The following is a 26,002-nucleotide window of genomic DNA, read 5'->3' on the forward strand; positions in this document are numbered from 1 at the left end:
GTGATTTACTTGCCAAGAGTTCCTACACACAGGCAAACAAGAGGAATTCAGTGCAGGCATGTGAATACAGCAGTGTGAACCTGCTCGTGGACATTCCTGTTTTGGTTTGAAATCAAGTTGCTTTGGTACAGCTCATAACTGTTTCCAATTCAATTAAGCCAAACTAAAATAAACCCTCCTTGAACTGAAAATAATGTCCACAGGGCATTCTAATGTGCAAGTAAATCCTTTGAAAAAATAATAATAAATCAATGCAAACTTTTCTAAGCAGGAAGAGCGCTGGTAAGCAGAGGGTATTTGTTCTGAAAACCTCTGAAACAGTCAGAATGAGGAGCCAAGCACAGTTTTCACCAGACATTTCTCAGAGCCCAATTGAACTGTTTACCTAAGACAGTTAAAAGGGTATCAGCAGTATGAAATGCAGTCAGCTTCAAAGTCACAGTCTCGAGTCCTAAACATGCCACAGCAACCTCATTTTAGGCAAACACAGGCTCTATTTTTGTTAAGTGTTTCTCTTCCTCTGCTGTGCAAGAGGCTCATACAAGGAAGAAGGAACTTTGAAATATAAAACCAACCAAACAAAAAAACTTTTACACTCAAGACACCGTGAGAACATTAAAGAACACCACCTCTGTCCTTTCTCCCACAGTACTCCCTGTAGCTATTTCTACAAAAAGAACCTTTATTTTACCATTTTCTTCCTCTTTTGTAAACAATCTGCACCCTAAGACTCTCAGTCCTTCTATTTCCAGGCATCAGGGAGCCAGGAACCATCTCCACAGCAGTCACCAACATCACCTCTGGGGCTCAGAACTGCCCTAGCCTCCTCATAGTGACCTGGACCATGGGGCTGACTTCAGGCCCTCATCCCCTCCGTGCTGGTCAGGCACAGCCAAAACCACTGCTTGGAACTGTTCAACATCCAGGTAATGGCACTAATGGAGAGAGCTGAGCCTTAACAAAAGTAAATTAAAACAGCAGTTGAAAAATCACCCAGTCCTGCTCCACAGTCCAGCAAGGCCTTCAACAAGACACAGACACAGATTTTAATATCCCAAATATTTGCATAGGGGAAAACTGTGACCAAAATACTCCTCCCCTCCACCTCCTGGCAACTACGCTTTAATGGCAGATGGAGCTTTTTTTGGTTTCTCCACTTTTTTTTTTGTTTTTAAAATGCAGAAGACCCACTGAGCACCACCAACAGTAAAATACCTATGTCTCTGCCCAACACCTCTCCACTCATGTTCTCCAGCGGTACAGAACTTCAGATCTCCAGAGGACAGCCAGTGCTTCTTGAGGAATCTCACCAAAAGCATCTCACTGACCGTTGCTACTCCATGGGCTTTGTACCCAGAAGCAAGAAGGGACTGAGAAAAAGATCGCTGGGGGGATAAAAACCAGTCTTGACATCCAGTTCCTGCCTGAACTAAGCAGACATTCACACAGCCAGTGGCTACTTGGACTCAAGGAAGGAAACCTCCAGTCCCAAGAGAGCATCCCATCACTCCAGAGACACAAAGGTATGCTTAAACGAGGAACATGGCTAGAGAAGTGGCTGGTTGGACACTCCCAGTTGTACTGCCAAGAGCCAGAGGACCTTGCAGGGGGCCTCTGGCAACTAGGTCTGCAGCCCTGGGCACAGTTGGGAAGTTTCAAGAGAAGAGAAGTCAGTAATGCTGTTCCTCCCGTGAGGCTGACCCCAGCCACTGCTGTACAGATCAGAGCTCAATCCTCCTCCTCCTCTTGCACAGGCTCCAAGCAATCCCCCGGGCACTTCCAGAGCTTGGCTCTGTTGTTCACACATCTGCAGTTCCAGGTGAAACCGCTGCAAGCCTGCCATGAAGGCAGCTTTTCACGCAGGGCTGCACTGGCACCAGACCCACCACCTGGGGAATTTCCAGGATCTCATGCAAACCTCTGGGACTTCCATGTTGCCCAAAATAAAGAGGAAACAGTGGAGAGGCTCGTTAAAATAAGGCAATCAAGGAAAAAAAAAACATCTGTGGCAGCTCCTTCAGACAGGCACTGCTACTCGCCGAGTGACTGGTTTCTGAAGTAGCGGAGGCGCACGTGGTGCTGACCACCCTCGCCAGGGCTGGGCACCCCACGCCAGCACACGGCTCACAACCCGCTCCGTGGCCAGCAAAGGGCATGGGGCTGGCAGCAGCGTCCAGCTCACCACCCGCTCTCCCCTCTGCCAGCCATGATGCACTGCCACAAAACCCATCCAGCGAGCCCTCCTCCAGCACCAGCCTGCTGTGGGACAGTGCGTGCTTCTTGTCCACCATCCTCATTTCTTGATCAGTAACACAACCAACCAGACGCTCCACCCCGCTGCCGCCTCCTCCAGCTGTGCTGCAGGCCCAACGCCATGCCTACAGGAGCTCATCCTGAGGAACAGGAGCTCAGGATGTACACCTCCCTACACCTTCACATGTGCCTTTAAGATTAGACTTGGACTCTGTAGGGCTACAAACCCTGCCCAACATGACCAGTCCTCCACCCCAGCGCACTGCACCCCAGAAAGCGGCAACACCAGGAGGGATGAGGCGGTGTCAAAAACAAAGGACGAACCAGCTCCATTTCTCCAGTACCACAGCACAGGTCTTGAGCACAGCGCTCTGCTGGGAGGTGCTGAGGTGCTCTGGACAATCCCTCTGCTCCACAGCTGCCCCCAGCACAGCAGGTACTTCCACTTAAAATTTAAGGATGAAACAATGCTCTGGGGATTTAAGACATGTTATGATTTTTCACAATTAACCCCCACTTACAGTCCCTGCATGTGAACTACACATCATCCCATTTCATCCTCCAGCAGAGGCAAACACTTGGTGTCCTGCCCAAAGTCAGTGTCAGAGCTGAAACAGATCTTCTGACTTCCAAACAAGCTCACGGTGTTAAGCTGCTTTTAACTGTCTCTACGGAAGATGAAAAACAGCAAGAAGAAAGGAACGGGGGAAGGAAGTATGTAAGACTAAAAGAGACAAAATTAACAGGAGAAAATTAAAGAGGAGAAATTTAGGCTCTGACATCTGAAGTAGCTGTGTAGGAGCACACACCCGGGTGCTGCACACCCGGCTTCCAGAAGACAGGCCAGAGCACCCAAAGTCAGATGCAAAGGCACTGACCGCAGCACCTTGGGGACACGGTGAGCCCTGCCAGCCCCTGAGTCCCACTGGGCGCCTTCGCCTCCAGTGTCTGGGCCCAACAGTGTCCCGGGCACCTGCTGTCCCCCTCCCTCACCAGCACTGGGAGGATGCCCTGCTCCTGGCCCCGTTCCTCCACGTAGCTGCGTATGAACGATGGTGGGCCTGCACTGTGCTGGCGGCCGGGGCGCCTCACTCCAACACCAACAAAGCAGAAGGTTAATTTGAACCTCACAGCCCTGCTGCTGCGCGCTTGTGCCTCCTCCTCGCCCTCCCTCCCCGCTCTCCTTTCTGTGCAAAGCCTGACATCTACAGTTCTGTCTGGCACAGTCAGGGGCTGCGGTGGGAACCGCACAAGGACACGGGGACGTGGTGGCCGTCTGCCCTCCGCTCCCTGGCCTTCGTTCACCCACATGCCACAGCACAAAGCAACCTCAGCCCGATAAGGGGACATGCACCAGGAGCAAAGACCACCCGTCGGTACCACTCCAGCGGCCACAAGCACACTGCTACAGTTCACTCGAGACCAGCTCCTGCACTGGCACTGGCACCCAGCACTGTCCAACGCTGCACACCCAAGGAACCACGGCCCGGCAGCATTGCCTCCACAGCCCTTGTGCAGGAACCTCCCGCACCCCAGCACGGCAGAGCCCCTGCTCTGCTTTCGAGGTATCCAAGGGCTGCACACCAGCCTCTGCAACACCAGAGGTACAGCTGGAACGCACAAGCTGCTGTGCACAGCCCGAATCCAGAACACCTTCACACTGCAGGAGCAGGGCTGCTTTGCAGACTCTGCAGCTCTCAAACCTGTGCCTCAAACACCAAGTAGCTCTGTGCATTTTCCCTGCTCACTCTCCTGAACCAGCCTCCAGGCCTGCCAACATGCTTTCCCACCACATGGTACCTCAGCAAACACACCTTGGAGAAGAAGCCCCAGATTCTGCATCATCTCAAACAACCTGCACCTGATGGCAGCTCAGCCAGCTGTGCCTTCGCACCCTCCTCACCTCCCCCTTCTTCACTCAATTCCATTATAACAAGAAGACCAAAACCGTCTGAGCCCATCACCAGACGTCACAGTCACTCAGGAAACCCATTGCCCAACCCAGCAGGATCAAGCACATCATTGCCATGTTAACATCAGCAATTCCGTTTGCACGCTGAATTCCGCATCAAGCGCCGGTCTGTTTGCACAAGGCAGCCGGTGGCAGTGTGGAAGGAGGGTTAAACCCCCTGTTATCCAACTAATCCAACCAGCCATTTTGGAGTGGGCTACCACCGGCTAGGAAAGCGCAGCTGGAAGTACGAGGTGAGCCCAAGGCAGGACACAGGGTCGCTGCTGCTCGGACCTGAGGGTTTGGGACTAGCTCCCATCTTCCCCGGCAGGGACCGATGCTTCAGCAGGCACACTTGGGCCATGAAAATAAACACTAAGAAATAACGTGTTATAGGCCCTGCAGGCTCCACTTTCCCAGATACCGGGGCAGGGGGAGGATGGGAAAAAACATTTTACCAGAGCTGCCAAGCACATTGTCTACTCCAGCATCACTGCCATGCCAAGGAACCCACGCAGCTCAGCCCTCACCAAATTTAATACCTGAAAGCCTGGTTACCACAGGGCCAGCATCCTCATGTTCAACAGCAACGTGCACCACACAATTCAGAACACTGTGAAATGTTTGTTTTCCAGGAGGGGGGAAAGAAAAATACTGCTGGTCCTCTTTGCCTTTTCATAGCAAGAGGCATGTTTGGCACTTGTGACATAATGAAATTACAATCAACAGCTAAGTGTCTCTCCTAGCAGCAAACTCAAGGGCAAAGCCGGGTGGCCGCAGCCTGCCAGCGGCACCCGCTATCATCCCGCTGTCCCCTCCACCTCAGCAGCGCCTGGGACACGCTGGCAGCCACCACCAGCTGCGGCCTGCATGAGCTCCCTTCCTGACATCCCCAACCAAAAAATAATTTCGTGTGGGGACGAACTTGGACTGTGCTCACAGCCACCTCTGACACACACAATACACACCTGGCGCTCATAGCCCCGCGCACAGCCAGCGTTGCTGTGGCGACGAGCACCCACCTCCCGCACCGACAGATGGACACATCTGTCCAGCACAGCCAACAAGGAAGCGCTGGAAGCTCTGGCTTCTTGCCGGCACAGTGAGACCTCAGCGAGACCCGCAGCGTCTCCGAGGGGAATGAGGAACACAGGGGTGGCCAGCGCTGGTGGGATCCCCAACCCAGCAGCAGGACCGCTGCCGGCAGCGAGGGAAGCCCGACTCATCCACCCTGTTTTGTTGTTTGGGTATTTTTTTTAAACTAGCTGGAATTTATCTATTTCTCCAATCCCTGCCTACACACAAACCCAACCTCGGGAGCAAACAAAAATGCCTGAATCGCAAATCAGAGACAAAGCAGAAGGCAAGCGGGCGGCCTGCTCCCGCTGCCCTCACCTCACCCCTCGGCGCGAGGCGGTTATATTTAGGTACCGCCACGGTCTGCGGTGCCGCGGCCCCCTCGGGCACGGCGCAGAATGCAGATTTTCCAGACAACAGACCACAACAGCTCCGTCGAAACCATTAGAGGCTGCGGCGCCCAGGCCTGCGCACAGATGTTTTGATTCCCACTCTCCTGCCACGACAGCCCTCGACAGCCCCATTGCTGCTGCCACGCGCTGGACACCCAGCCTGAATTTTGGCTGTCGAGGAGGAAGGGAGGGGGAGCCCTGCTCCCCAGAGAGGAGCTCCGCTCTCTAGTCTACCCCTGCATCTCCCCAGGGACGGGCAGCCTCCCCATGGGCTCTCAGATGGCGTGGGGGATGACCCACCATGATGAAACAGGAGCAGCACAGCGGGCACAGCCCCCACAGGCACCTGCTGTGGCCCCAGGGGCCTTTCCCAGGCTGAAGCCCCCACAGTCATCAGTTGCAGGAGCCTGCGAGCGGCACAGGGGTCTGGCATGTGCTGGGCCAGGGGGACCTGTCGTGACCCAGCTTTGTTCACAGCCCACTTCTCCTGCCAGCCGGACGCACCCACTGGTACATGGCCCCCAAAGCCACACAAAGGCCAAACCTTGGCTGCACTCTGGTGAAGGGATGCAGGAGCCGTGAAACACTCAACCTCTCCCGAGCCTGTCTCTCTGGAACCGATCTCCGCAGCGCAAACACACCTCCAGCCCCAGCAGGGCCAGCGCCGCCGCCACCAGCACCCACAGAAGATGGTTGCCGAAAACTCTCCCACCGCAGACAAGAAAGCGACACTGGTAGGGAAACGCTCCCACGAGGGATCGAGCCCCCGCAGAACAGAGCACGGCATGTGAATAAAGTTGATGTAAAAGCCAACTAATTCTTTTTCTGCTTCTCCACGCAACATTTTTTTTATTATTATTACTGCTACTACTGTTATTTTGGAAAGCGGAAGGAGGTGCTAACAGGGAGGCTGATGCAGCCAGCTGTGTGTCCATCAGCTTGGGATTCAGCGATTCCTGCTGAAGCCGTTCAACCACCGGCCAGGCCCAAAGCAAATCTGCCGCTCCTGGCCTCTGGCACGACACCGACAGCAATGGGGCGGGGGTCAAAGCAGAGAGATGAAAGAGGAACACACGCCTCTGCTTTTGTCAGAGCGGCCACCACCGGGCCCCAGTGTGACAGCGGCCATGACAAGTCCAGCCGATAGTGCCAGGCACACGGGGCCGCCCGCGCTGCCTTGGCCCGCCAAGCAGCACCTTGGCTCGGTCCTGCGGGAACAAAAGGCAGCAGCAGGGCGGGAGGGGGGGTCCGGAGGCTCTGCAGCAAAGGACCAGTGCTGCTGTGGCCGGCACGGTGCGCGGGATAGGGGCTGGAGCCAACTTCCTGCTGCCCTCTGCTCCCAAAATGACCACGTTTAAAAGAAAAGAGGAGGAAAAAAATATACAAATACAGCAAAGCAACTTCTGGGGCCAGATGCAGAGTTTCGCTCCCCTCTAATGTGCCTTTTCTTTGCTTTTGTTCCAGTCGAAGGCAGCCTGTGGAGCAGGACCGGCCAGGAGGCAGCTCAGGCAGCTGCACAGGGGAAAGCCCTCGACCGGCGGCAGAGCAGAAGCCCGGCGAGCCCTGGGCCTGGCCGCAGGGCCGGCGCTTCATGGTGGTGGGGAGCCCGGCACGATCCTGCTGTCGGGGGCCCGGGACGCCCCGCTCGCCCCCCTCCCAGCTGCTCTCTGGTCTGCGCTGCTGCGGCAGCCAAAAAGCCACGATCCGCCTTCACTCAGTGCCGGACCAGACAGTGCTCCCTAATGAGGGAGCATTACAATCAGCTTGTAATGCTGAATTTTTAATGCTGCCAAGGGCTCTGTTACATAATAAAGGGTGCAACGGGAGCAGAGGGAGGCCGGTGGGGCGGCCCGATCCCCCCGGCCACGCAGGTGGCGGCCCCGGCCCACTGGCCACCCCTCGCACCCCCTGACCCGCCGCTTACCGCCAGCGCCGTAGGATAGGGCGTGCACGACGCCCATCGGAGCTCCTGCCCTGCCGGGAGGGTTGCACAAACTTTCCTCAAGTGCATGGAGGGGTGATGCCAAAACGCTGGCTCCGCACTCTGCCGCGGCTCGGCCGGGAAATGATTTAAAAGCAAAGTTCACGAGCATGTTAACAGCATGCTCTCGTATGTCCCCGCACACACGGGCTGCGCTGCGCCGCTCAGTAATACCCTAAGACTGTAAATCTATAACCACTGCAATGATTTAGTGATTAAAAACATGATAACATATTGTGTAACTGCAAACCACAGAATCCCTGCCAACTCTCCTCCGAGATACAGGAACAAAAATACAGAAAATGCGTTGCTCGCAGCGGTCTTCCTAAACTCGATGGAAAGATTTTAATAATAATAATGCAAAAAACCCCAAAAAAAACAAACCCCAAAAACAAAAACCCAACCCAGACATCAGAAAAGGCTGGATATTAAGCAAGGTTAGAAAAAAAAAATATTTAAAAGACAGAATTTTAAATACGGATCTTGCTCTAACAAATTACAATCTAAACATGCCTCGCTTTTTTCTCTTTTTAAGTTTGTCGTAACTGGAATAACTGGTCTTGTGTGATGTCTTGCATATTCAAAGTGCTTTGTAATAGGATACGGAGACCAAACCTTATTTGCCTAAACTCAATGGGTTTTATTTTTTCCCCTCTCTCTCCCCCCCATTTCTTTTCCTTTTATTTTCCCTCCTCCCCCCCCCTTCTCCTCTAACAGGGGGAGGGTGTTAGGGGAGGCAAAAGGAAGCGAGGGCTTTAAGCTGTAAGGAAAATACCTGAAAGGGGAAGCTGCAATCCGTAATACAGTGAGGAAAGCCAAATATTATACATATATTTTTAAAGGCAGCTATGGGAGTTTTGGCCTCTAAGCAGCCAACTTGACCCCATTCTCTCTATTCCCTTATTTCCTCCGTTGCAGGATTCCTGCACCTTCAGTCGTATTCGAACTCAATGTGACCCTAAGGAGGGAGTCACCGAGTCTCCAGAAAATTGCTCCATATTAAACAGGAGCAAGAAGAGGAGAAAGACAGACAGCCGGCGCAGAGGGGACACGGTTGCGTTAGAGTCCAGGACATATCGAGAGCAGCCCCAAGCACAGCGGGAGAGAGAAACAGACCTTGCTCGGAACCAATTTTTGTTGGTTTAAAAAAAAAAAAAAAAGGGGGGGGGGGGGAGGGAAGGAAGAACTGAATAATTAAAAAAAAAAAAAAAGACAAAGACACAAACAAATGCAACCCAAATTATAAATAATTCACAGTCCGAACCCCGCGTGTGCGTGGCACCCACGCACGCCGTGCACAGCCAGGGCACATACACACACACACGCTGCCCGCGAAGGGTGCGCGCGGCAGCGGGAACCCGAGCGCGGCGGGTCCCGGCGGGGACCGACAGGACCCGCGTTTCACGTAGTGCGATAAGCGCCGGGCGATGCAGCCCCGAGTCATTAACCCCGGCCCCGAGCGGGCTCGGCCTGCGGTGCCGCCCGCCCCCGCCGCGCTCCCGCACCGAGCCGCCCGCGGGGAACAAGAATCGCCGTTACTGTGCGTGGCCAGGCCGTGCGGGCCGCGGGGTGCGGGGCTCCGCGGGGCCGGGCCCGCCGCCGCCGGGGCAGTTTTCGGCACTTTCTTCGCCCCTTTGTTTTCCAGCGCGTCCCCGGCGCGGAGCGGCCGCGGCCCGGCGGGGTCCCGGGGGGCGCGGGCTCCGCGCGAGGCCGGGCCCCCGCCGCCGGCCCCGCCGCGCACAAAGCGGCCGGGCGGGCGCCGCGCTCGCTGCGCGCCCCGCGGCCATGGCCGGCGGGCGGGGCGGGGGGGGTCCGCGGGCGCGTAGCGGCCCCCGCGGCGCCGGCACCTGCGCGTCCCCGGCGGCGGCGGCGGGGCTCCGGGACGGCGAGCGGCACAAAGTTTGCTGGGGGATCCGGGGCGGTGGGTGGGAGCGGGCGGGAGGGGGGGCCGGACCAGCCCCATGCAAAGCAGCCCGGGCGCCCCGAGCAGGAGGAGCCCGAGCGGGGGACAGGGCAGAAAAGTTGCCACTTACGCGGTCGCTGCTCCGGCGGCGGCGGCGCTTTTAATCCCGGGCGGCGGCGCGGGGGCTACAGATCCCATGCAGGCTGCGGCGGCTGCGGCGGCAGGAGCGCGGGGCTCCGCGGAGGGGCCCGGGGCAGCAGCAGCGGGAGCCGGGGGCAGCAGCCGGAGCCGAGCGGGAGCCGCCGCCGCCGCCGCCGCTGCCCAGCAGCAGCATCGTTGTCGGGGAGTTTGCAGCCCCCCGGAGAGAGGGGGCCGCGGGCGGCGGCAGCAGCAGCAGCGGCGGCGGCGGGTCGGGGCGGAGCGGCGGGCGCGGAGCGGAGCGGGCGGCGGGCGCGGAGCGGGCGGCGGGGCTGGCGGTCGCCGGAGCAGGAAGCGCCCGGACTCAGATCTGATGATTGGGAAGAAAAAAAACTCTTTGGATCTTTATTCTGCTAATTAGTTTCCTGCAAAAAATGGCTGATTAGTGCAGTGCGCATGTGCCTCATTACCCAGGCACGACGGGAAGGGCTAATTAGCCACCTTCTGGATCAATAAGATTCAGCCCAGGCGGCGGGGGAGGGAGCGAGCGCGCAGGAGCGGGCGGGGGGAGCGCGGCGGCGGCGGCGGCGGCGCCGCACCGAAACTTGGGGCAAGCGGCCGGCCCCCAGCCCGCGGCGGGGGGGCCCGGCCCGGCCCCGCTCCGCGCCCCGCCGCGCTGCCCCGCGGAGCGCCCTGCCCGCGCAGCGCCGGCCAGGGCAGGGGGCGCGGGGCCGGCCGGCAGCTCCTCTCCGCTCCGCGGTGGCGGGACCTCCGCGGGGCCACCTGCCCCCGCGCCCCGGGCGGGGCCGCGCCGCCCCGCGCAGGGCAGAGCCGGGGCGGGCCGACCCCCGCCACCGCCGAAGTTTCCCCGGGAGCCGCCGGGAAAGTTGCGTCTGGCAGCGAGCGCAACTTTGCGCGCCGGCCCCGCCGCCGCCGCCCGCAGCATCCCCGCGGCGCGGCCCGGCCCCGTTCAAACTTGGCGGCCGCCGCTCCGAGCGGGCCGGCGGATCAATGCGGCTGCGGCCAGCCGCGCTGGGAGCCGGGCTACAGGTTTCACCAGCCATCGCTGGCAACAGCTTTGTCATTTTCTAAAAATAAGAAGCTAAAAGTTATTGTAGAAGAAGGGGCTTTTTTTGTCCCCCGCACAATGTGCCTTTTGTGAGTTTAATGCCATTCTGGGGCTCTCTATAGCCCCGGACAATGGGGAACTCCAGGAGGCGGCTGTGCCTCTGCCTTTTTTCTTTCTTGCTTTCTCTTTTCTCCCCCCTACCCCCCTCCTCTTTTCCCCCCTTTTTTCTTTTTCTTTTCTTTTTTTCTTTTTTTTTTTTTTTTTTAGGAAAGGATACAACATTCCTCCAGTCCCACCAGAACCTCTGCTTTGATTAAATAAATATTTCTCTAGCCTAACGGTAACGTTTTTCATTTTCTGCTCGGGTCCATGTCCGATTATTATTTAAAATTTTTATTTCCAGGAGCTTCTCCCTCCCCATTCCAGCCCTAGTGAGAAATGTTGATCATCGCTGGGAACGTGGGATTTGAATTTCAGGAGGAGGTGAACCAGTAAGGAACCTCTGTCCAGGCTTCAGGAATATAGTTTTTTCATCCTTCTAAAAGAAGCTATTTTTATTACTATCAGAAATGCATCTAAATTAAATCATGTCTTGAAAATCTAAAGAAGCTTTTTTTTTTTGCCTTTTTTTTGCCTTTTTTTTTTCCTTTTCTATTTTTTTTTTCTTTTCATAATAACCCAAATAATTATCTTCCCGGTTTGTTTCATAGCTCTGAACAAGGAATGCAGTTGCGGTCAGTTTTTCCATTTGGGAGAACCTTAATGTAGATGTATTTTATACGGCAAGGTAATAAACTGCATGTTTGTTAGTACCTATTATAATTAAATGTCTTGAGCTTTCCCTATTTCTTAACGTGGGGGTTGACATTTGGAATTTTGACAAGTCCCTTTAAGTGGGATGGGGGTGAAGGAAGAGGACGGGTGATTAGGAATTTGACTGTACTGTTGATGCATTGCTGGAAGTGTCTTGCGTTTGGGAGAAAGTCGCAGGTTTTAAGACTCAGGGTTCGAGAGTTGCCACGGTTCTGTGGATGTTGTACCTGCAGCCCTGGTGTGCCCGGTGACCCGGGCATGCTGTGCGTGAGTCCTGGTGGTTGGATTGACTCTAGAGGGGGACCAGTTTGCCTTTAAAAGCTGCCCTTAAAAATCAGTCCCTGCTTGATACATGTCTGTCTGGTTTTATGGAAGAATAATTGTTAATGTACTCACTTTCAAAAAACCCCAAACCTTAAAAAAAAAAAGAAACACAAAAAAAAAAAACCAAAAACAAAAAAACCCCCAAACTACCACAAAAAACAAAAAAAAAGCCAACCCAAAAAACCAACCAACCCCTAAACCAGGGAGCCCTGGAGGAATCAGAATTTTTCGGGCTGCTTGGTGCGCTGCTTGGGAAGGTGCATGTAATTTGTAGCTGTCGTTCTTGCTGAACGTGAACCAAACGTGGGTTGAGGAAGAAGTTGAGGCAAGAATAAAGTAACCCTTGCCTTTAGCACTTGGGATAACTCAGAAGTACCTCTTTTCCCCTGAGGCTGTGGATCTGGTGGCCCAGGGTGCGGATGCTGCCTGTGACCACACTTTTTGCAGAGCAAAGCAAAAGGAAATGTGTCGGGAAGTTGGGGAGCAAAGAAGTGACTGTGGATGCTCCAGAAATAGGCACCTCCACAGGGACGTGTGCGGGCGCGGGCTGGAGCCATGGATGTTGTCTCCGCGTTTGCATCGTGAATTCTAGCTGTGTGCCGCTGTCCTCTAATTTCCCATGACAACATATGGATCCCATAAAGGCAAACATGCCGAAGTGCATCTGTCTGGGTAGTTAACACAAACCAAACATCCCCTGCTCGGAGATCCCGCTGCTCCTCTGGCCGTGCTGCGCGGAGCCCTCCTGCGACAGCCCCTCGGTGCTCCGTCTTCTCCGTCACGCTCCCGGGACGAGCCCGAGTGACCCGAAAGGGAGGAGGGCAGCAGGCGCCAGGTCAGAGGAGCGGAGGGGTTAAGCGGGGAGAGGGGCGTGCGCCCTGCGCCCCCCCCCACCCTCCTGGGAGCTGGTCCTGCCCGAGCAGGCTCTGCCCTGGGGTCAAGTCCTAGGACATCTTCCCTCCCCTCCTGGCAAGGCAGCAGCTCAGGCTGGGAAGGGAAACAGCAGATGAGCAGAGGGCAGAGGTTTACCCCTCATCCTGGAGACAGACGTCTGGGGGCTGGGGAATGAGAGAGTTCCCAGTTTTCCAGGTTGCAAAAAGAGGTGATGAGGGGAGGCTGTGTGTGAAAAGAAGGGAAGGAACAAGTAACGGCTGCAGGACCAGCGGATAAACCACTACGCAAAGACTGAAATGCAGCCAAGGAATTAAGGGATAATTCATACAGAAATCGTTAGGTATGATTACATGTATGTGCATGTGTGTCTCCTCTAAAAAATTTACTTCCTGTAAGATTTCTTTGTTCTAGGCAAAAAGACAATCTGAATGCTAAAATATAAAAAGGGGCTTCCCTTACTTTGATTAGAAATTTTGATACAGCCTCATCTGCAATCGTGCGGATGCCTCTTGTTTCTATATGTGTATCTCTGCATACGCATAGATGGGATTTTGGGTTCAAATAGCTTTTAATGTGCTTAGTAGAAAGAAGCTCTTAGTATCAGATCTGCAGGGAAAATAAGACTGATTTTTCCCATAGGAAACTTGGTAAAGACACAGCTGAATTATTAGATTAACCCATTTTTTTGTCTCATGCCATATCTGATGTATTTGCGCAAAGAATTGTATCATTTCATTTCTATGTTATTTTGAACAGATGGAACAAATAGCGGTGCTTTAAAGGGAAGTTATTATTTGTAGAAATATATACAAATTAAGAGGAACAACTTTGAAGCAAAATGTTTTTCCGAGGCAGCAAATATGGCTTTCTGTACAGGACTCTCCGCAAGAATAGTTGTTATCTTTAACATGTAAAATGGGGGTGAGCAGCTCCAGTTCCCTGGGTTCTGCAGGGAGATCAGGTCCTCCCCTGGAGACAGGACCTGGCTGCCAGGGGCTCGGGAGGCAGGGGTGGGCCGCATTTGCATAAGGCTGTGGTGACAGCACTGGACTCGGGTGAATTTTTAGGGATCCCACAAGCGTATCCCGTTGCTCACCGCCCAGCACAGGGGGACTGGGCCAAGGCTCTGCGGTGCCAGAGGCTGACGAGGCACAAAAGGCTGATGTATGGGGAGAGCTAAAAGAAAAGTTCCAGGCTATCTTTTAAAATTCAGGCTTTAAAAATTATTGTTGGGAGGGGGGAGGTCCAGCTTAGAAAAAGTCTCCATAATATCATCCACTTTCATAGCTCTGTGCTTCTTGGAAATGTGTCTGAAGAATCAGAACAAAGCATGGAAGGCCAGAGTCCTTGAAGGAGCTCCAAATGATAAAGTCTGCCATTCATTTTAAACACTGCGTGCATTGTGGAAACACGGGTCAATTTGAAGGCATTTGTCAGATTTCCAGTTCCCTCTGCTCCTTTGCAATGGAAATTTGCAATCAAATCCCTGTGCTGGAGTTAGGATGTCTGCCTTGATCAGTTTGTATGACTCTATGCCCAAAGCATTGGCCAGGTAAGCTAGCTTTTCCTTTGGAAAGTTTGTTTGTGTGGAGTTGAGCGGGAGAAGGGGGGAAGGTTGAGGGGAGTCAAGCTGGAGCAGATGTGTTTGTTCTGGGTTTGGAAGGGGGAAAGGGCAGGCAATCGACGGCGATGGATTGCACAGGGCTTGCTGAGCCGCAGAAGTGAGTTGATACCATTTAGAGACGCCCAGCAAGAAGCATGGAAAGGGATATTCCAGCAGCAGCACAGTCATTGTTGGGATGCAAAAATGCAGCACGGCTGGAGAGCCACACTGCTGAGCAATTTCAGCCAGATAGCAGGGATTTCTTCTGCAGTCACGTTTGCCTCAGTTACTGGGGGGGCTGCTGCCCGTATTCCTGAGACACGGGGATGCTGGAGGGAAGAGACTATTGCTCTAGAAGAAATGCTGTAGGATTTGGGGGGGGGGGGGGGGGGTTTGGGCTGGGGGACATGTTCAAAGAAACATTTATTCTTTTGTCTCAAATATATTTCTGGGGTTTTACCTGATTATTAAAAGACATTGTGCTCTAGGCAGTGGGAGTGACAGGACCTCTGTGGGCTATTCCAGCTGTCCCCAAACCTGGCAAGGCTGCTGCAGCCAGGCTGAGTAAACACCCCTCAGTCAGACAGCAGGTTTGTAACATGCATTTGCTTGTTTTGCAGGCCATAACATGAGTGGATGTGTTTGCCATGGAAATAAACACTTGGAATACATCTATATGTTTCTTGGCTTTTTGAGAGAAATGAAGAAAAAAGTCTTGGCATTTAATTAGAAGTCACTAACCTGATAAATATTGAACATCATTTCTTTGTGAGCGGCTCCATGTGCTCAGAGCACTCTATGGATGTATTCCACAATTGCACTTATTTAATGCCTCTATCACCTCATGCCTATTGTATTTATGTTGTCATCAATGTCAGATTTTAATTAAACAATTAAATCACTGTCACAGTAATTTCCCTAGAAAACTATTTTAAATGAAAAATCCCACAATAAGTGTTTGGGAACCATCTTAGAGGAAAAAAAGAGGGAAATAAGTTATAAAACAAAATTATAGTTCCCCCAGAATTAGGGAAAAAAACATATTTTCAGCATTGAGAAGAATTCTGGACTACAGGGCGGTTTCCACAGAATTCAGAGTGTGTCAGCAGGGAGACCAAGACACCTTGGCTTGTCTGGGGGCGAGTCTGAGTCTGTCAGGCGGAGCCGCTGCGCAGGGACCCCGGCCCAGGGCTGGCACTTCCTGTGCTCACCCCCCGCTGTGGGCCAGGAGCAGTGACAGCAATGCAACCCTCTCATCTCCGTGCAAGCCAGGTACCAAATGCTCCTTGGAAAATAGTCCATCAGCCTTCTTTCCCTCTGAATTATTTCAGAATTAAGCTGGAGATTTGCAGGAAAGTCTGCATTGAATTATTCACCAAGCACCAGCACCAGCTGCACTTACTATATAGTAACCATGTCCTCCCTGTGTTGTAAGCAGTGAGAAATCGGATCTGACATAGCATCTTTGCTGCAGTTAATCAAACAGTTCATCGTTATCTCTTTGTAAATATCTGCTCTTATTCCTCTAAAACCTGTACTTCTTTGTACAGAAAAATCACAAACACAAGATGCAAAATTCATCAGACAAGATATCTGCAGGAATCACGCTCTCAGCCGCACGCCACGATATTACCTGTATTTAACATAAGCACATCTGACATTTGCGGCGACGTGAGCGGCGCATATTGAAATTGGGGGCCCAGGCTGTGATTGCAGCGCCACGTCCCCCGCAGCCATCCCCAGCGCCAGCCCGGCCGCCAACAATGCTTTCATTTGTGCCCCGGGAGGGCTGTGCTGGGGCGAGTGCCAGGGAGCAGCAGGGGGGGCTGGGGGGCTTCGCTGTCCCCCCGGTTCCCCCAGCACCCAGCGTCAGGGGGTCACCCCCACCCCAGCACCCATCCTGCCACGGGAATCCTGGACAGTGTTTCTTAGGTCCATGCTGCATTGTTATTGGAATGCAGCTTTGCAGATTGGGTTATGGCTGGGCTGCGTGTGGTTTCTGTCAGCCCTGAAGTGTTTTACAGCTGGAGATGATTTGGGGGGGGAGGGGGCACATGCAGCCTGTCCACAGCCAGGTCTGATGTTCGTCTGCTGCTGTCTCTCTAATTTTTTTCTATGTGCCTCCAACAAAAGGTGAGGTTGGCACTGGAGGGGATGATGATGACAACGGCAACACCAGGCCCATCCCTTCCCGCTCCTCATTTGACTTTGGTTCTCCCAAAAGCAATTTGCCAGCAGATCCCTCTTCCTCCTGCGGCCACAGCAAACCGAGGTACCTGGTGTGCTGTGCCTGGGCTGGGCAGCCCGAGGCCTCCTGCCCCAGCCAGCTCCACTTGTGAGTTCAAGGCACAAAACCTTCAGCCTAAATTCAACCAGTAAACCCCAAAGCACTCACTCTGTCAGTCCAGAGCCGTGGAAGAGTCTCCACAGCCCCCTTGGCCAGGCAGACCCTCGCCCGGACCCATCCAGGGCCACCTGCACTGTGCCAAGATGCTCTCCCTTGGCAGAGCATATGCAACCAGAAACACACATTTTTATACGCAGGAAAGGGGAAAATGGATGAGGTTGCACAGAACCCTCCTCCAAGCAGGAGAGGCTGTGCTGGAGGAAAGTATTGCTCATAATGACACTTAAGCCCAGACACTTGAATGCTAAAGGTTAAACTTACATTCTTCAAGAAAGGGCTCCTTGCCAGCTTGAACTGTGTTGTGTGTTCACTATTGCCTCCTCCTCCTCTTCATCCACTGTCAATCCACTTTTGGTATGTGTTGAAATAACTGAGGTTTTGGGGTGGATTTTTTTCTTCCCCTAATGTCTGTTCTCTGTACCAGTTCTCGGCCCTATGTCTGTCACAGGGTTAAAAAAAAAATTAAAAATCAGTTTAATGCTCACACAAAAGTGAAGTGGTTTTTTTTTCTTAGCTGCAAACTACTGTAGCTTCAATCCATCAAAGATCAGCCTCAGCATATGTTCTGTCCTCCAGTGACACACCGTTCATAGAACACCATCCTCCACCTCTTGTCCTCAGCTGAATAACCAGAACATACATTCTGACAATCAGGCTAAAAATGGAATTAAAACACACATTGAAAGACTGATATATACAGTAACAATAGGGTGGCGAAATAATTTTAGGGACAATCCTCACCAGGGCTGGAGATGAAACTGGTGGCAATGCTTCCAAATGCTCAAGCCAAGGAAGAAGAAACAGGAAAATGCCCACCCAGGAGTAGCACTTCAAGATGAATTTCAGCATAATATGAAGAAACAGACATGCAGTTTGGATGCTGCATTTAGACCTTAATGATCAAAGAGCACCTTCTCCATATACTTTCATGCTTCTCCCCAGAGATATTTCCCATAAAAAAAGAATGGAAATAGTATTACATTGTGCATGCCTTCTAAAGCAGCCTCTTTACACAGCCTCATGCAGGCTTTTCGTGGAGAATCAGTCAGGTGAAAGCACAGAACACGGATCCCTACATCTCAGCAGCAGGTAGAGGAGACCCAGACAGGAAGGCTGGATCAAAGGCTTTGAGGAGGAGCATGGAAAAGAGCCAGAGTGAGCTTCAGAAGTCAAATGCAATTTTTATTTGGGTTCAGAGATGATAAAAGGCCAGTGATGTTCATTTTCCTACTTCCTGCAGCAAGGGAACGGGGGGCTGCAGGGCTCCGCAGCTCGCTGCAGTGTATTTCTTGGCACAGCCCTAATTGTATCTCCAGGTCCCAGTGGAAGTTCACGCTTTTTAATATCTCTTATTGCTTCTGCAATTGCTGCCACCAGTCAGCAATCACAAACAGGAAGCCGTGAGTCAGCAGAGCCATAACCCGTGGGCCGACAGCGGCCAGAGGAGAGGGACGCTCCTGGAAAACACGGCGAAGGGCCGAGCAGGCCAGGCCCCGCAGGCCACGCTGCAGGAACGGTGCCTGGACAGGCCGGGGAGCTGAGCGGAGCCTCGGTTCCTAATTCAGCCCCTCAGCTTTCACCAAAACCTGGGATAAAGGCCCTGTCGCTCTGGGCCTGAGCGCCTGCGGAGAGGTTTCCCAAAGCTGGTCCCCAAAGCTCAGGGCAGTCATGGTAGGGCGAGAGCAGACAAGGACACTGGGTTCAGTTTCCTATCCGTGCTCCAAAAACCAGATTTTTTTATCCTGTTAGGGAGAGGCACAGCAGAGGAGGCAGCGGTGACCCCTCAGCTGGGATTTGTCAGCATGACCCCGTTTTCATACCAGCAGCACCCAGGACTTGGCCACACCATGGCTCACGTAGCGCAGGGAAGCAGATGATCTATTCCCAGCCTGGTTTCGTCTGTTTTCTAACTGTATTTAGCAGCGAGTTTACTCCAGACTGAGCCTGCGTGAGTAAGTGTGTATGTAAGGGTTGAGGATTGGCTGCAGCAGGCAGAGGGTTTGCTGAAAGGCTTGTTAAGGAAGCACTACTGACCATGCAATCCAATTACATAATGCTTCAAAAAATAACCGTGCTGGGAGTTGGGTCTGGGCAGCGCATTTTGGCAGCAGAAAGAGGTATCAAATGTTCATCTTCCAAACCAGAGGCTGTCAGCGTATTTGTGCCACAATGTGACACTGCACCTCGGCCGTAAACTGCTCTAAAGAGGAAACTTGCTTCCAGGGGAAATGCCTGCTGTTCCCTTTCAAGGCAGTGCTGCACCCTGCAGACCGACGTTATTTGAGTCCTTGTAAAATTACCACTAATCTCTGCACTCAGGATGCCTCGTGTTTTATGGGCACTCGTATGACGGCAGCTTTGTTTTCTAGGGGGAAAGCAGAGTGCTGAGCAGGGAGAAGCAGGCACCTGGCCATCAGCAGTGGCTCTCTGGGGGTTTTCCTCAGCTCCCTACCTTCCAGTTCCTCTCTGCCACTCTGGACAGGACACACATACAGATGATGCACAGTATTCACTGGACAATGTCTGAAAAAAAATACCCTGTCCTGCCTGAGAAAGATTCAGATCCATGCCCATTCCCAGGCAGAGCCCGCATGGAGCTGTGCATCCCTTCTGCCGAGATGGATGCTGGCAGAGGGGACTGAAGGCTCCAAATCCACGACGGTTCCATCCACACGTTGTCCGGGATGACAGGGATTTAGAAACCCTGTCTCCAAACAGCACTGGTAGCTTTTATCGTAGTTACTAATTAAACTGCTGGGCTGCTCCGAAGGCGTCGCAGAAAAGGCACATTTCTGGTTAATGAGGCAACAGCAAACTAAGGATATTCTTAGCCGCTGCGGAGCTGCCTGTACCTGAGCTGTGGGGCTCGGCTGCCGGGGATGCTGCGTGAGCCGCGCCGGTCACCAGCGCCCGGCTCTGGCCCCTGTCCCAGCCTGGGCAGCGGTGGGGTCCCTCGGCCGGATCGCATCCCCGGTCCCCCCCGGGCGCTGCCCACGCCGGGAGCCCCCCCGGTGGCACGGGCGAGCCCCGGCTCTGCCGCCGGGCCCGGGGCAGCGGCGCGGGCGCGAAGGGGTTACGGGCGGCTCGTCCGGCCCGGCCCAGCCCGCCGCCGCCTTCCCTGGCGGTTCCCGGCTGTTCGCGGCTGTTCCCGGCTGTTTACCTGGCAGCGCCGGCCGGAGGCCGCGCTGACATCACCGCCGCGCCCCCTCCTCCCTCCCTCTCTCCCTCCTCCCGCCGCCGGCCGAGCCTCGCCCGCCGCGGGGCCGCCGCTGCCGGCAGCGCTCGGGCGAGTCCGAGCGGCCCCGCCGCCCGCCTTCACCCGGTGCCCACGGCGGGAGCTGCCCCCGGCCCCCCGGCTCAGCCCCGCGGCCGCTCCGCCCGCAGCCCCTGGCACCGGCCCCTCGCCCGTGGCCCTGGCACACGTGGTGCCCCGGCGCTGCCGCCTGCCCACCCACCTGGCTGCCACGTCGCAGCCGCGTGCTGGCCGGGGGCCACCATGCTGCCGCTCCTCGCCGCCGTCACCCTCTGCCCCCGGGCTGCGCCCGGCCCGCTCCGGCCCGGCCCGTCACATCGGCCTCTCCGGCAGGCCCGGGGGCCCGCGGACACCGTGGGCCACAGCCAGCGACGCAGGTGCTCACCCCGCCGGGGGTTGCTCGCTCCAGCAGCCCGCGGCGGAGCTGCTCTGTGGATGCTTTCTTGGTGCATTTGGGCAGGGAGCCAAAGTATGCAGCTTAAAGGAAATGTTTAATAAAGACACAGGAGCCTCAAACTGTTTATTTTTCCTTGCAGAAAGGTGGAGAGACGATGTCCCTGGAAACGCTGCCGGGCCAGGCGCAGGCCGGGGGCCGAGCCGGGGCTGACACTGCCTCTCGCCTCTCCCTCCCCTGACAGCCCCAGCCGCGGGGTCATAAACCGTGGGGGGAAAAGGCAACCTATTAGTAACTCTATTAAGTCTCCATTAGTTAGGTGTGAACTCATTACTCTAATATACCTGGAGGTGGGATCCCACTTGCAGGACATTAGCGCTGCAATAAGCACGTTTACCACCCGAGCTGGACCGAGTGAGGGAGAGGATGGAGCACAGGAGAGGACTTCTCGACACCTGGCGAAGCACCCGGTGCAGCAGCACCACCACGGAGAGCCCTTCCTGCCACGCCTGCCCTGGGGCAGTTGAACCTCTTCTACACAGGCTCTGTCCCTGTCCCGACGGTCGTATTCCCTATGACCAGTCCCTAAAGCACCCCTTGAGACCCTCCCTTCGTGCAGTAGCGACAGGGCAGCCACTGAAACGCACTCCGCTCATCTGCTTCCCTGATGAGCGGCTGCACCGTGGGAAGCTGCTCTCCCACCCTGTTGTAGAGTCAGTCATTTGGGTTGAAAAACCCTCTAAGACCACTGAGCTCCCCCAACACTGCCAAGGACACCACTAGCCCATGTCCCCAAGTGCCATATCCACACAGCTTTTAAATCCCCTCCAAGAATGATGATTCCACCACTGGGCAGCCTGTGCAAGGGCTGGACAGCCCATTCAGTGAAGAAATTTTTCCTAATCACTAAATCATAGAATATCCTGAGCTGGAAGAAACTTACAAGGAATATCGAGTGCAACTACGGGCCCTGCACAGGACAGACCCAAGAATCCCACCACATGCCTGAGAGCTTTGTCCAGCACTTTCTGAATGTCCAGTCTCAACCTCCCCTTTGCCTGGCCTGGCCTTTTCGATGTGCTGGCGCTTTGTGACAGGAGCTGTTCCGCTGTCTGCAGCTGTGCACCCTGTGAGGAACTCAGGTGAACTAAATAATGAGCTTATAGGAAATCAATTAATTAATAATAGGATGCGGGAGCAGGGCTTAAAGGGGTTTGCTGAGTCAGCACAATGAAAAAGATGATTGTGTGTAGAAATCTGTAGATGTAGAACTTTTTCTCCACCTTTTCAGTCAGCTTTAGCATGCCAACATGAGCTGCCGGAGCCGCCACTGCCCTCTGCCAAAGCCCCTCACGGACGGATACCGTTTGCCCTGCAGAACACAAAGATTCTGCACCATCTCCTCCCCATCCTTACTCACACTTCAAGGCTGCACAAAAGCACAGTCCATGCAGAACTCTTCCCAAAACTAATTTTTAAGCCCATTTGTTCCTAAATAGCACAAAACTGTACACAATCCCTGAAAAAAAGTTGTCCAAGAGCACACAAGTAGGATTTAAAAAATTATTTCAGGAGGAAGCATGATCTTGTTTCTAAGATCCTTGGCCAAAAAGAGTATAAAATTAATGGTATTAAGTGCCTAAAAATACTCTTGAGGATCTGGGAGTTGGAACAAGGGCTCGGATTCTATTCCCAGCTCTGCCACAGACTCACTGTCTGCAATGAAGGACCAGACGGGACACAGGGTATGCTGGAAGTGCCCAGAAATGCACTTCAGAGCTCACTTCCCCCACTTTTTGCTGTATTTTCCCAGCCTGTACAATGGGTACAATACCAACTCCGACAGACCAGACCACATGAGATGGGATGTTGGTGGAATTCCTCCTGGTGTTTCCAGAGTACCATGAAACCATGTCCTTTCATGGTGCCCCACTGATCAAGCTCACCTGCCCTTTTCTTCCTTCCCTGTTTCTCTGGAATTAACTCTTACAATTCAAAACATCAGCAGGTACAAACAATTATGATTAAAAAAGAAACTAATTGCTAGAAAAGTGCTCTCCTCCCTCCCAGCAAACACAGCACCTCCTTGCACTGGCCTCCTGGTCAGTGGCAATTTGTCTACTGTAAGGATGTTCAAGTCCAATGTCCTGCAAAATTCAGTATTAAATGTGACTCTTTATTGCCCTGAACAGGAGAGATAGGCATCCCTAAAATGAAATACTTGTTTTTAGCCTGGGAAAATCCTGAAATATTTGCCTTTTAATATGTTATATCTCGGAAAACTGTTTCATCATGTAAAAATGATTTTATGAGTCCCTGTTTTACTGTTACCCTGTTAACTAAGGTAACTGCTTCTACATGGAATCCCATACAAAAATGGATTAAAAGAATTGTGAAAGTTTCTAAAATTTGAACAAGTTACCAGTGGCAGGATGCCCAATGACAAAAGAACAGTCCATCAGCAAAGCCTGAGCTGAACTCACTGGTGGCTCCTCTAATTACAAAAAAGGAACATCCCAACGCTACTGTGACAGAATCTCAAATCCCTGTAATGCCCTGTGTGTCTTAGCTATGAAACCACTTTTGGCATAGTAATTTAAACTTCTAAATAGAAGATTCAAAATAACACATTTCAGTCATAAATGGTAAAGTTTACGCCCTAGAGTTGCTTTTACACCAGCATAAGGCACTGAGATGGGACAGAATCCTGCAGATTGGGTCCTGTATGAATCCCAGGTTTTGTCATCAGTAAAAGTATTCCAAGAGAAATGAAAACCCAGGCAGTGAAAACCTCTGCTCACCCCACAAAAGGGAGAAAAAGAGACTGACATTTCCATAGGTGATTCTGTCTGATGAAATCAAGTATTTAAATGACTTCTATTTACACAGGAATTTGAGAAATAATGCTAATTTGCAGAATTGGCATCTGGGGTATGAGTATACATACCCTGGGAGAGCACTTACGGAGCCTTAGTGAAGCTAAGTAATAAACGCTTTGTCTTCACCACACTATTTATGGGTTGCTTGGGGGCATCCTGCTCTCCTCCTGCCCCTACCTGGGCATAAAATTATTGCCCAACTAGGTTTTAATCAGAGCAACAGTAAATCTGAATGACCACACATGCACAGCCATTCCTCCTGCCTGATCTCCAGCATTAATTATAAAGTGAGACTGTTTACACAGTACATACCACTTTCCTGACTTCTTTCTTGTTTATGTCTAAACCTTTATGGACATAAAACTTTGGAATTTGCTTTTGGAAAAAAACTGCAATTTAAGTGGCAATAACTGTGTTGGAAAACAACTCAGCTATTGCTCCCCCGGTGCCGCGGTCACGGCAGGTTTGCACTGGAACCTCTCCCATTGGAGCGTGTTGGTTCAGGTCATCTCCTTGCTGTCCCAGCTGGATGGCTCCTTAAAAACTGCAGCTTGAGATGGCTCAGAGCAAACACTCGAGCTTTCCCTCCCGAGTCCTTTCCTTCATTTCCCCCCCATCTGGCTTCCCTGTGCGCGTCCCCACACACCCCGGGTCCAGGGTTTGTGGTGCTCCCCCAGTGCCAGGCTGGGGGTCAGGTCCTCACCCCTCCCAGTGTACTGACCTGGCAGCCTCTTTGCTCCTCCAAACAGAACCCTGTCCCATGCCCTAAGACACCCCTCACTCAGATTTCCCCTGAAAGGGAAATTTTTCCTGTACAGTAAGTCATTACAAACACAAGAGACATCCATCGGATGCCATACACAACTGAGGGTACCAACAGTAAAGTTACTCACGCTCTACAAGCACTAAATTATTCCTCGTCACACTGTCCTGGCTGCTCATTTTGTCAGGCTGTCACACAATAAATGAATATGTTGGCTGTTTGGGGCTGAGAACTCTTCCATTTGTTCAGTAAAACAGATACTGTACACCCCGGGCACCATATAAAAATAATAAATTACCATAGCACACAGGCAAAGTATTACTTGTCTCTCTCCTCGCCTTTACTTTATCCCCTCCATCCTCTGCCTTTCCTCTGATCAATTCCTCTTCCATTTACTTTCTATTTCTGTCTGTAGGTTTCACTCTAATACATACTGCTCCGACAACTACAACCATGCCACCTGCTCCAGAAGTACAAGTACAAAGGCTCCACTGATGTGGAGAAGAGGAAATCAACAAAAGCTCAAGAGGAGGAGAAGAAATAATGTATATACTGCATAGTGCAAGAATATTAGGAAAAAGGAATCGAGCCTCTACCTGGTGCTGTCTCTTACACTGACTTGGATGCCTCCTGACTCCTGCCACTCTCTTTACTCTTCACATCCAACACAGAAATGTGGAGACTTGGTAGCCAGAGGAACTGAATGGCCTTCTCTGTGTAGGCAGGTTGGGAAGTGTTTGACCCAATCTCCCTTGTAGGTTAAAATGTCTTTTAATTCTGGTGGGTTGTGTCAAGATGGGAATGAATAAATTCTCTCTTCATTTTAGTGTCCGGCTCATGGAAGCTGCACAGGCTGGATGTTAAGTCTGTCCAAATTCCGTTCCTCTTTGGCAAGGTTATCCTACCTACAAAAATAAGAATTAAAATTAAGGTTTTGTTTGGCTTCTTACAAGTTCAGGTCTTGCCCCACATTTTCCAGAACACAGTTCCAACCCAAGTTTTAGCACACAGGCTCCCCAAGAGCACCCTCAAAGTCAGGGGGAGTAATCAAATTATTTCAATACTTAGTGCATCATGTTTCCAAAGCATCACATAATCTTAACTAATAAAAAAACCAACAGAATTTACTGTTTGTTCTTTTAAAAAAATAAATAAGCAAAGAAGCAAAATTTAAATATTTATTGAAAAGCTAAATATTGTAGCCTTGTGCAGTTATTGGCAGGAGATGCTGTGCAAATAAAACCACGGCAGGCTGTTGCTTCCCACATCCCCGAGCGCTGGCCCACGGCCACCGCTGTCCCCGCAGCTCCCGGCAGCGCTGCCAGGCCCCGGCGCTGCCGCTCCGGACAGTCCCTAGGAAGGGGCTCTACTTCAGGCACACCTGGCGCTCAGGTACGTCTTGGGCCCACACCTGTCTGCCCTCTCCTCTCCTGGGGAGGTCTGGGGTGTAACCAGGACACAGCTGTCCTGAGCAGTTACAGCAGTGAAATGTCCTGGCAGGTGACTGTCCCAAAGGCTGGGGACAGCCAGGGTGTTCCGGCAGCTCCGGGTGTGCCAGTGGCCCTGGGCCCTGCTGAGGACTGCAGAGCTCCGCAGGTGAGTTGGGCTGGCCGGGAGGGGAATTCTGCTGCTTCTGGCATCTTATTCCCACCCCTCCTATCCCATGTGGCTGTGCATTAGTGATGGGCACTGCTGGCAGATGGCAAAGTTCGAGCTGGGCTAATTAAACATACCAAGCTAATAACCTTCCATTTTGGGACTGGTATAATTCATAATTTAATGTATTGCTGCTGAGACATTAACCTTTCAATGACTGGCACGGTGCCCACAGCAGCCTGAGTGCTGACCATCTTTCAGGAAAATGAGTATTATTGTTAAAACAGGTATAAATCATTCATGGCTTCAGCT

At 52.8% G+C, this 26,002-nt stretch overlaps 1 protein-coding gene and 1 long non-coding RNA gene across 2 annotated transcripts in view; one reads left to right on the forward strand and one right to left on the reverse strand.

The window, feature by feature from the left end:
* The window catches only part of ZFHX3 (zinc finger homeobox 3), a 399,882-nt gene that overhangs the window by 117,844 nt on the left and 256,036 nt on the right, over window positions 1–26,002 (reverse strand). Inside the window, 1 exon segment of the mRNA XM_039558074.1 lies at window positions 24,691–24,999. The gene's annotated coding sequence lies outside the window, so the exon portion shown is untranslated.
* Window positions 10,518–15,305, forward strand: LOC109145153. Its single transcript, XR_002046416.3, has 2 exons — window positions 10,518–14,347; window positions 15,019–15,305. It is a non-coding gene; the product is annotated as an uncharacterized LOC109145153 (long non-coding RNA).

The sequence above is a fragment of the Corvus cornix genome, chromosome 11, assembly GCF_000738735.6.
Source record: "Corvus cornix cornix isolate S_Up_H32 chromosome 11, ASM73873v5, whole genome shotgun sequence".
Taxonomy (NCBI): Eukaryota; Metazoa; Chordata; class Aves; order Passeriformes; family Corvidae; genus Corvus; species Corvus cornix.